General features: G+C 51.0%; 2 non-coding genes across 2 annotated transcripts; both read right to left on the bottom strand.

Moving 5' to 3' along the window:
- Positions 1-2,543: 2,543 nt before the first annotated feature.
- Positions 2,544-2,616, bottom strand: TRNAK-CUU. The gene has a single exon. It is a non-coding gene; the product is annotated as a tRNA-Lys (tRNA).
- A 6,429-nt stretch (positions 2,617-9,045) lies between these two features.
- TRNAR-UCU lies at positions 9,046-9,118 on the bottom strand. The gene has a single exon. It is a non-coding gene; the product is annotated as a tRNA-Arg (tRNA).
- Positions 9,119-9,546: the final 428 nt, after the last annotated feature.

The raw sequence follows: 9,546 nt of genomic DNA on the forward strand, positions 1-9,546 counted from the left end.
GATTTTGTCCCTTACAATCACTGGGGACATTAGGGTTTGTCCTTTTTGTTTCACCTTTTCCTCCATCCATCCCTTCCTCCTTTCTCTTTGTCTCTTGCTTCTTTTGTCCTTTCTCCTGTTCCCCTCCCAACAGCAGGAGCGGTGTGTGTGTGTGTGTGTGTGTTGCGGGGGAGTGCTCTGCAGCTCCCACTCTGGGAGGTCCACCCAAAAATGTGGGGCTGAAATAGTGCTCGGGCAGTGAGCCCCACCGGTGACCTGGGCCATCCTTTGGGCTCTCTGGTGAGAACCCTCAGCCTCCCGTCCTCAGTCTCTACCCTGATTGGCTGAGCACAGGGACGGCTCTAGGATTTTGACCGCCCCAAGCAGGCCGGCGCGCCGCAGGGGGGCGTGCTGCCAGTCGCCGGTCCCGGGGCTCCGGTGGACCTCCCGCAGGCATGACTGTGAAAGGTCCGCCGGAGCCGCCTGCCGCCCTGCCGGCAAAATGCTACCCCAAGTGCGCGCTTGGCGCGCTGGGGTCTGGAGCCAGCCCTTGCTGAGCAGGGGGTTATTGACAGGGAGGAGACTCGGGCCCTTGTTGTTCTCTTTTAAGACCAAGGAAATAAGTCATAACCAGTCATATGTTTGATAAATTTTGCTGCTTCTCTGCATTAATTGTCTCTGAGCAGTTCATGATTCTCTCTAACATTGCAGTTCTCCTAAAATACTTGCTGAATAATTACTGTGCACTGTTGTTGGTCTGGAGCTCATCTGAGAGCACTTTATTCAGGTCATTCAGTGTCTGAAATTCAAGATCTGATGGTTAGTTTGAAAATCAGGGCTCTTGGGTCCTATTCCCAACTCTGCCACTGACTGGCTGTGTGATCTAAGACAAGTCAATTCTCCTTTCTCAGCCTTAGCTTCTCCCTCCTTGAAAGAGGGAGGATAATGAGCCGCTCCTACCTACCTAAACACACACACACTTCCCTAACACACACACTGTCTCTCCGCACACACAAACAGTCTCCACACTGCAGTTGAAAGGCAGCTGGCAATCTAGTAGGATGCCCATGGAACATTACACCATGGGACCAGCTCATGCTGCTGTCTCTGTGCATCGGTGACCCTCACGGGCCAGCTTGAGTAAGGGACTGTTGGCCCCTTACTAAAACTTAGTGTGGGTTTTGGTTGGCTAGTTCCCAGCACCAATAGAAGGGGGAAGGGCCAATGGGAAATCAGGACCCTGAGACTGACAGCCCCCAGGGGCAATGGGGAGAGGCCAAAGCTCCAAGTTAGCCGCACTGACAGGCCAGGCAGTGTAATGAGGGAGTCACCAGGCCAGGGGGTCCCATCCTCCGTGGGAGCTGGAACTGCCTGGGCCAGAGTGGGGCAGAGCTAAGGAGAGAGCAGGAGCCCGAGAAGAGCCGGGGAGCAGAGCTGCACCAGCCGGGGAGAACCAGAGCAGATCTGTGCTGGGAGCCGAGCCGCAGCAGCACGAGCCGTAGAAGCTGCCCAGGGAGCAGGTCTGTGCTGGGAGAAGAGCTGCAGCAAGCAGAGCCAGAGGAGCAGCCCAGGGAGCTGGAGGCAGAGCCGCAGCAGCACTGGGGCTGGAGGTGGGTGCAGTGAGCAGCGTGGGAGGGACCCTGGGCAGAAGGCCCAGCAGAAGGAGATGCCACCCGTCAAGAGATCTTGCAGGCCAGACTTTTGGGGGTGGGGGGATCATATCCCCTACATGGGGGCTGACACTGGGAACAAGGGGCCTGTCACCTAGAGCATGTGGCCACTGCCAGAGCAAGTGTCCAGCCCGTGGTGTCCCTGCAGCACAGCCAGGGCCTGGGAAGGAGCCTGGGACATGTGAGGGAGAGACTGTGACCTGCCCTGACCCTCCAGAGACGCTGGTTGTGATCTCCCTGCGCCACAGAACAGGGTGACGTGTTTTCCTTTCCCATCTTTCCTTGTGTTTTACATTGATTGCTGGGTAATAAATGGTGTTTGCTTGTATCACATGCAATGAGGAGTGGGTCAGGGAAGTGCCCAGAGTGGAGACACTGTAGCCCCCGTTCAAGTGATCATGACAAGATTGGGGGTCATCAAACCCCCCAGGATTCCTGGGCCCAGCCTTGTTGGGGTCACGAGGTCTCTGCCACACAGGAGAGTAGAAAGAGCATCCTTCGGATCAGGCAGCCTCTGGGTAAGGGGGTGGGGACTCAGATCCTTCCGCCAGCCACTTGCACCAGGGTTGTGTATAAACCAGGAAAGTTCCCCACAATAGCCGGACCTGAACCCCCTGTACACTTGTGCTCTGTCCTCATTGCTTCTCTGTCTCTCTTCCCCTCATCTCTGCTGCTCCCCCTCTGGGCTTTCTCAGCACCTGGCCCCACAGCGCTTCCTGCCAGCCAGAGACTGTGTGTCCTAGGCCTGCTCCTGTGGATGTGGCCTCTCTCCTGCTTCCTGAGGAAAGGAACCTTTCCAGGAAATGGCCACAGCTTCTGGGAATCCGCATGTGGCTGGTGGACAGCACCAGGAATCATTTGGCTCCTGGCACACAAGGCAACTTAAAAGCTGAGCGCCCAGACAGGGGCTTGAACCCTGGACCCTCAGATTAAGAGCCTGATGCTCTACCAACTGAGCTACCTGGGCTTCTTGAGAACATCTTCACTGTTCAGCACATGAGCGAGCAGGCCGGCAAATGAGAGGCAAAAAAAGTCCCCAGAACCCCTCCTCTTTTTCTACACAGCCACTGCCTGTCAGCAGGATTCCTCCTCCTCCTCCCTCCTGTGCCTCAGTGCGACTAAATCTCCACACCTAGACAGCCGGTCCATCCGCTGCACCCCAATTCCCCATGCCTGAGCCTCCCTGCCAAAACCCTGCACCTGGCTCCAGAGAATTAAGTCTCACGTGTCGCTGGGAACTTGACTTCTTGTGCCCAGAGAGTCTCAGCCCCCCTCAGCAGATGACCTGAGATACACAATGTCCATCTTTTCCAAAGAAGGGCTTGGAGGGGTTTTTCTCATGTTACCATGTGGCCTAATGGATAAGGTGTCTGAGTGTGGATCGGAAGACTGAGGTTTCGAGTCCCTTGGTGGTTGTGTTTCTGCAGTTTCACTGTTGTGCTGAACGTCCTGCTCCCTTCAGGGCTGGAGCCTCTTCTTGGCCGCTCAGGCCAATGCTCTGGCTTTAGCTAGAGCCCCGGGAAGGAGTTGGGGGTTGGGCATCACAAAGGCTGGGGCATAAGCCCCAGGTGCTTCCAGTCTCGCCTTTGCCCTTCCTGACTTGCCAAAGAAAATGGGCGGCTGCCCGGGCTAGCATGTGCGCCTGTCCCTGTGCTGGAGGGTACTTGCTACATAGCGTCTTCAGAGCCTGGGTGTTTCTCTGCTTCTCGCCAGCTCGGAAAAGCCTCTTGGGGTTAAATCTCCTGCCCCACTGCCAAAGTGAGCACCGTGAGTGGGACCAGTCAGAGGCCCCACCATGGGGCTGGCCCTGCTTTCCTACCATCTTGTGATGTTGGCCACAGAGCATCAGCAGCCGCCCTGCATGCTGGTGACCTTCAGTGGGTGTTTCTCATAGGACCTAATCACATCAGCCACGCCATCAGGGGCTCGTACACCTGCACATCTACCAACGTGATATATGCCATCATGTGCCAGCAATGCCCCTCTGCCATGTACATTGGCCAAACCGGACAGTCTCTACACAAAAGAATAAATGGACACAAATCTGACATCAGGAATCATAACATTCAAAAACCAGTGGGAGAACACTTCAACCTCTCTAACCACTCAGTGACAGACTTAAAGGTGGCGGTTTTGCAACAAAAAAACTTCAAAAACAGACTCCAAAGAGAAACTGCTGAACTTGAATTAATATGCAAATTAGAAACAATTAACACTGGCCTAAACAGAGACTGGGAATGGTTGGGTCATTACACTAATTGAATCTATTTCCCTATGTTAAGTTCTCCTCACACCTTCTATGGGCCATCTTATTATCACTTCAAAAAGTTTTTTTTCCTCCTGCTGATGATAGCTCATCTCAATTGATTAGACTTTTCCTGTTGGTATGCATACTTCCACCTTTTCATGTTCTCTGTATGTATAAATATCTCCTGTCTGTATGTTCCATTCTATGCATCCAAAGAAGTGAGCTGTAGCTCACGAAAGCTTATGCTAAAATAAATTTGTTAGTCTTTAAGGTGCCACAAGTACTCCTGTTCTTTTTGCTAAATTTTAGTGTTGAAACCCAAACCCCAGCCCATTTGACTTTGGAACCTCTGTCCCCTGCCTAGCAAGTGCTATTGAATTGAGGGTGAGTCCCTCAATCGGGGTCTGCCAAGCACAGTAGTGCTGCCCTCGATTCACACAACAAGGATAACAACCCTTTATTTCTCCTGCCCCTGTAACATGGAGACTGGGAATCCAACACCAGACAAAAGTGATCATTTCGGCAAGCAACCCAACCTATTTCCAACATACTGTAAAATGCACATGCAGACTCATACACGAAACCTTGCAAGAAAATGTTCCTGAGGGGGCCTGAAGCACCTGCTGCTGGAGGGAAGGAGGGAGCTGTGGGTTGGGATTGAGGAGCAGCATGAGGAGGGAGGACCTGTGGGTTGGGATTGAGGGGCACTGGGAATAGGAGGGGGCTGTGGGTTGGGACAGAGGAGAAGGGTGAAGAGGAGCAGGCTCTGATTGGCAGTGAGGAGCAGTGAGCATAGGAGGGACTGAGGGTTGGGTCTGAGGGGCACTGGGAAAAGAGGGGACATGGGTTTGGGCTGAAGAGCATCTTCATTTGGGGATCCAGCAGGACAGGGGAAGGCAGCAGGTGATTCTAATTCCTTAGGGATATTCTATGTGTTTGTATGTGTGTGTGTGTGTGTGCAGGGAAGGAACATGCTCTATGCCCAGAGGCCTTTATTCCTCCAGGCTGCAAGGACAGAGGGGCTGTCAGGAAGTTGCCCCTTCAAACCCCCCCCCCCCCCAAAAAGGGCCTTCTGAGGAAAGGGAAAATCCTGCAGAGAAAAAGTAACAAAAAGAGGACCGTGGGGCGGCATTTTCCGAGGAGGGTGGCAGGAGGGTCCGGCGGACCTCCGGCAGGCTTGCCTGCGGAAGCTCCACTGGAGCCGCGGGACCAGCGCACCCTCTGCAGGCACGTCCCCCCAGAGCCGCGGGACCGGCACCCGGCAGCGCACCCCCTGCGGCATGCCGCCCTGCTTGGGGCGGCCGGATTACTAGAGCCGCCCCTGGTCGCCACTTCCTCTGCTGTCACCTGCCTGTCTCCTGCAGCCTCTGCGCTGCCACCTAGTGGGGGAACCTCGCTACAAGTGCAGCCTGGGCAGCCTCTGTCATTGCAACACCATGGGCAGGGCGTGAACCACCAGCTGGGGGAGCCTAACACCCTGCCCCGCCCCTTCCACCTGAGGCCCCGCCCCTTCTGCAAACACCCCTGTGCCCAGCATACACCAGCCCTTAGATCCCTCTTGGTATTTCAATGCAGGCACTGACCTGTGAGAGGAAAACATCAGCTCACAAACACAGAGACTGAATTTCCCACATTTAATCTCGCTGCACTTTCCAGAAAGTCACAAAATTCATTTAGTTCTTGCTAGGACAGAGAAAAAATAAGTGACACTAAGTTTTTGGCTCAGTTAAATAAAATTAAGAATTTAATTAACATAGTAAAAATATGTCCTGATTCCGCTAAATAACACCATAACATGAAATAAGAAGAGACAAATCTTGTCAGTGATGACTAATTTTGCAAATGACCTTCCCATTATTAATTGCCACACCACCCCCATTGGAGGTCTGGGCACCTCCAGTGTCACTGCTCTGCATTCACCTTCCCCTTAGAATTGTTCTCGGACATTCCCAAATTTGGAAAATTGTGCAGTTCAGAATGTGAATAGTGACCCCGGCTCCTTCCTGCACCTGCTCTACATTGCTCCACAGCAGCTTCTCCCCCTGCAGAGTCACCCCAGCACTGCAGTGCAGCCACCCAGGGTTTTGCAAAAATTAATAATACAGAGTTTGGAGGAAAGTAAACATTTTTGAGTTGTGGAAATAGCAAAAGGCAACAGTTGTGGTGTTACAAGAAGGGCAGTTTTTGGTTTAATAATAAAACCCAGTTATATAAATGTAACTGTATGTGCAGCTCTGTGCACTCATGTTGGATGGAAGCTTAGTAATTAAATTATACAAGAGGGTCAGGTAAAGTGGCTGCTACCACCACTGTGTTTTGTCCCAAGAAGCATTTATAGACATTCTGAGGGGAAATGGGCCCTTTGCCCACAGAAATGGTCTATAGGGGACGGCTGCAGGCAGCAGGCGGAGAGATAATCTCATCAAAATGATTTGACTCCTGGGTAATGTAAGCAAAATCACTAAAGGAATGTCTTCGGTTTCTATTGGCACTTAACTTGCCTGCCCCTGGCTGTCTCTGGTTGTACAAGATGGACGTGTAATCGGGGTACAGTTGTGTAAAAAAAAATTATTGCAGTGCAAGGGATGTTAGACAAAACAAAATGTTGTGTGTAATTGTGTAAGGTTTTAAAAACCTAAAGTGAGACTTATGGTTTGTAACATAATGTTATGAAGATTAAACTATGGAAGGAATGTGCGTTTTCCCAGGACGTGTGCAGTGTATATTGAAGAAGGGGTAAAAGAAATGCAAACAAAACATGGTACTTAATTCAAACCCTATTAGGGCTCCAAAGGGAGCCACAATAGGTTGTGGGTTTTTTTTCAGATCTGTGTGTTATGAAGCAGAAGATGAAAGTGGAAAGTAATCAGAACTCCGGTGGAAGTTGATTGTGTCTCTGAGCTGCTGATGGCTTTGGATCCAAAAGCAACCCCGAAAGCCGGGGTGAATGCAAATGACCTAGCTGATGGGGGAAGGAGACAACTGCCCATCAGTGGCAGCACAAAGGAGTTGCAAATAATAAATACATCTGGTCAGCAAAGAAGCTACTGGAAGACTCAGACTGTGGCCCTCCAGGAAAGGGAGGTGAAAAAACAAGTCAAGCCTGAAAATAAGGGGGACAGGTTAACCCTAAGGAGTGTGTGTGTGTATGTACAGTGCTAAAGCTAAATCTAAAGCTGTCTCTCAGCTATTACCTGAGGATAAACTTAAAGCTTGGTACAGCAGAGAAACTATTGCAAATTGGGTCTGTTGTACAAGAGGGGAAACTGAGGCACACCACCTCATGAATTTCATAAATGACCAGCGAGTGGGGTAATTCACTATCTGACTATAGAACTAAATAAGGACAGCCTGGAGGTAATTCTTCTGTTTTTCCTGCAATCAGCAAGGAAATTTGTAAAAGGAAGTGGTATTATTATTATTAAGCACTTATCTGTCCCCACCGGGGGTGTGTGTGTGGAAATTGTTTCTTTTGTTTCTAAGACACTCTACAAACAAGCTGGTGCCAGCAAAAGACACACCCAGAATACCATGAATCTATGTTTTGTGTTGTTTGTCTGTGGTGTTTGTCTTGTTGTTAGCATTGTTGTGTTTCAATGAACAGAAAACCTCATGACATGGGTGAGGATGGCTTCAAAAGGCTGACCTGGGGGAAGATGTGTATGGAAATTCAAAATGCTCGACTAGGAGGCCAGCACCTGTGTAATAGCTACCGTGGTATCTGGAAGTGAATCGGCAGCTAAGGTGGGCCTCACAAGCTGTATGGGAATAATGAGAAGGGGATTTGCTCGCTGGGAATCAATGGATGGGTGTGTAAAATGGTGTAAATCCAGAGAAGATGTTTGAATGTGCCCCTCCCTGATGGCCGCAGAGGAGCACACCCAATGGCCCGTGGCAAGGGGTGGACAATTGGGTGTACTGTGTACGAGGTGTTTTGCTGGAAATGTACATATTACTGGGGGCACAATTACACCAGCCCCTAACCAAATTCCACACTACACAGTGCTCTCTGGGCTTTGGCACACAGATAGATCTGTGAATCTTACTGCTGTGAATAATCGAACCAGCGCATACAGCCTGATTCCACACCACGTGGTTAAGTTGGTTTGGACAATAACCCATTTCCTTGTGGACATTCAATGGACTAATGATATGGACAAAAGCACGAAAACCTGCAGCGGCAGCGTATTGCAACTGCCAGCAACTGGACACGTTAAGAGCTTGACCCCGTCGAAGGAGGAGAGGAGGTGTTTCGGTGGTGGCCAGGATGTTGGACCATGCTGCAGTGCTCAGGTCTCTCGGTGTTGCTGTGGATTATTACAGCGGCTGGTGTATTGCTAAGTATACTTGTGTTACATTGCCTATGGAAATAACCAAGAAGTAATGGAGTAAGCCCCTCCCCCCTGTACTAGACAACCTGGACCCAACTATAGTGGGAAGTCAGGAACACTAATTGGAACAGGTGTGGCAGCCCCGTACGAGAGAAGGTGCAGGGCACTGTACTACGCACGGGGCAGTGAGACAAATGGAATATCAACACCTTCCACCTTGATGCCTGGCCCGATCAGGAAATGTGTCACCATATGTCCTATGTTTTGCTAAGGGGGAGAATGGGAACAGGGCCACAGGCAAGGCTCTGTGGTGTCAGGGCTGGGATGGGGACACCGAGGAAGGAAACTGGAATCATTGCTTGCTGGAAGTTCAATCCAATAAACATCTAATTGTTTGCACCTTCGGACTTTGGGTATTGCTGCTCTGTGTGTACGCGAGAAGGACACGGTAATGGGAGGGTGAAGGGATAAACCCTCTAACACTAACTAACATCTAACACACATTTCAACCTCTTCTTTTCACACTGTTGCTCATTCTCAGGGGCTGCTTTGTCTCCAGACAGATCCATTCTCTTTCAGGACGGCCTTGCTCTTTCCGTCTGTTTCACTCACTGAGGTGTCAGAGTAAACACTCCCCTTCCTAGTCTCAGACAAACACTAGTATTAACTGTTTGCTACTGATGGGTTTAGAAAGCATTTGTCAAGATGCCATTTCTGGGGGATTTTTCCCAAGATCCAGTATTTTGTGTTCAAACATCTCCCAGCTTCCTTGGTGAAAATAAGGCCAAGGTTTCCTTGCAATGTAGAGGGAGTTTTTCACCCCAGATGGGACTTGAACCCACAATCTCTGACTTAGAAAGCCATTGCCTTGTCCATTAGGCCACTGGGGCCCTGTGAAAGAAGGGAAATTCCATCTCCTAAATGCATATTTCTCATATTAACTTGGAAGCCAAACACCCTCTTTGTGCACCTTACAGAAATGTCTGCATCCCCTGGCAGCGAGGCTACTGGGCAGGTCACTTACAGAGCTGAGCACCACCTTTCTGCCGGCCATCTTTAGAGAAGAAGGCTCTTTTCCCTGACAGCCACACACACACAGCACTGTCTAGCGCCCCGAGAGCCTCCCTCGTGTTCTCCCGCAGCAGTCGCCTGCCGGTGTGGGTGGGAAAAGGGGACCAGGAAGCAGTGCAGCCTCAGGCCGGGACAGGAGGCCCTCGCCACGCCCAGGCCTGTCTCTTGCCTTCAGCCCAGGCAGCCAGAGGTGCCGGGGAGCTCCCTGGCAGGCCGCCGCCTCAGCCAGGAAATAAGGAAAAGGGGA

The sequence above is a fragment of the Mauremys mutica genome, unplaced genomic scaffold (genome assembly GCF_020497125.1).
Source record: "Mauremys mutica isolate MM-2020 ecotype Southern unplaced genomic scaffold, ASM2049712v1 000904F_np12_subseq_63762:75693_obj, whole genome shotgun sequence".
In the NCBI taxonomy this organism is placed as follows: domain Eukaryota; kingdom Metazoa; phylum Chordata; order Testudines; family Geoemydidae; genus Mauremys; species Mauremys mutica.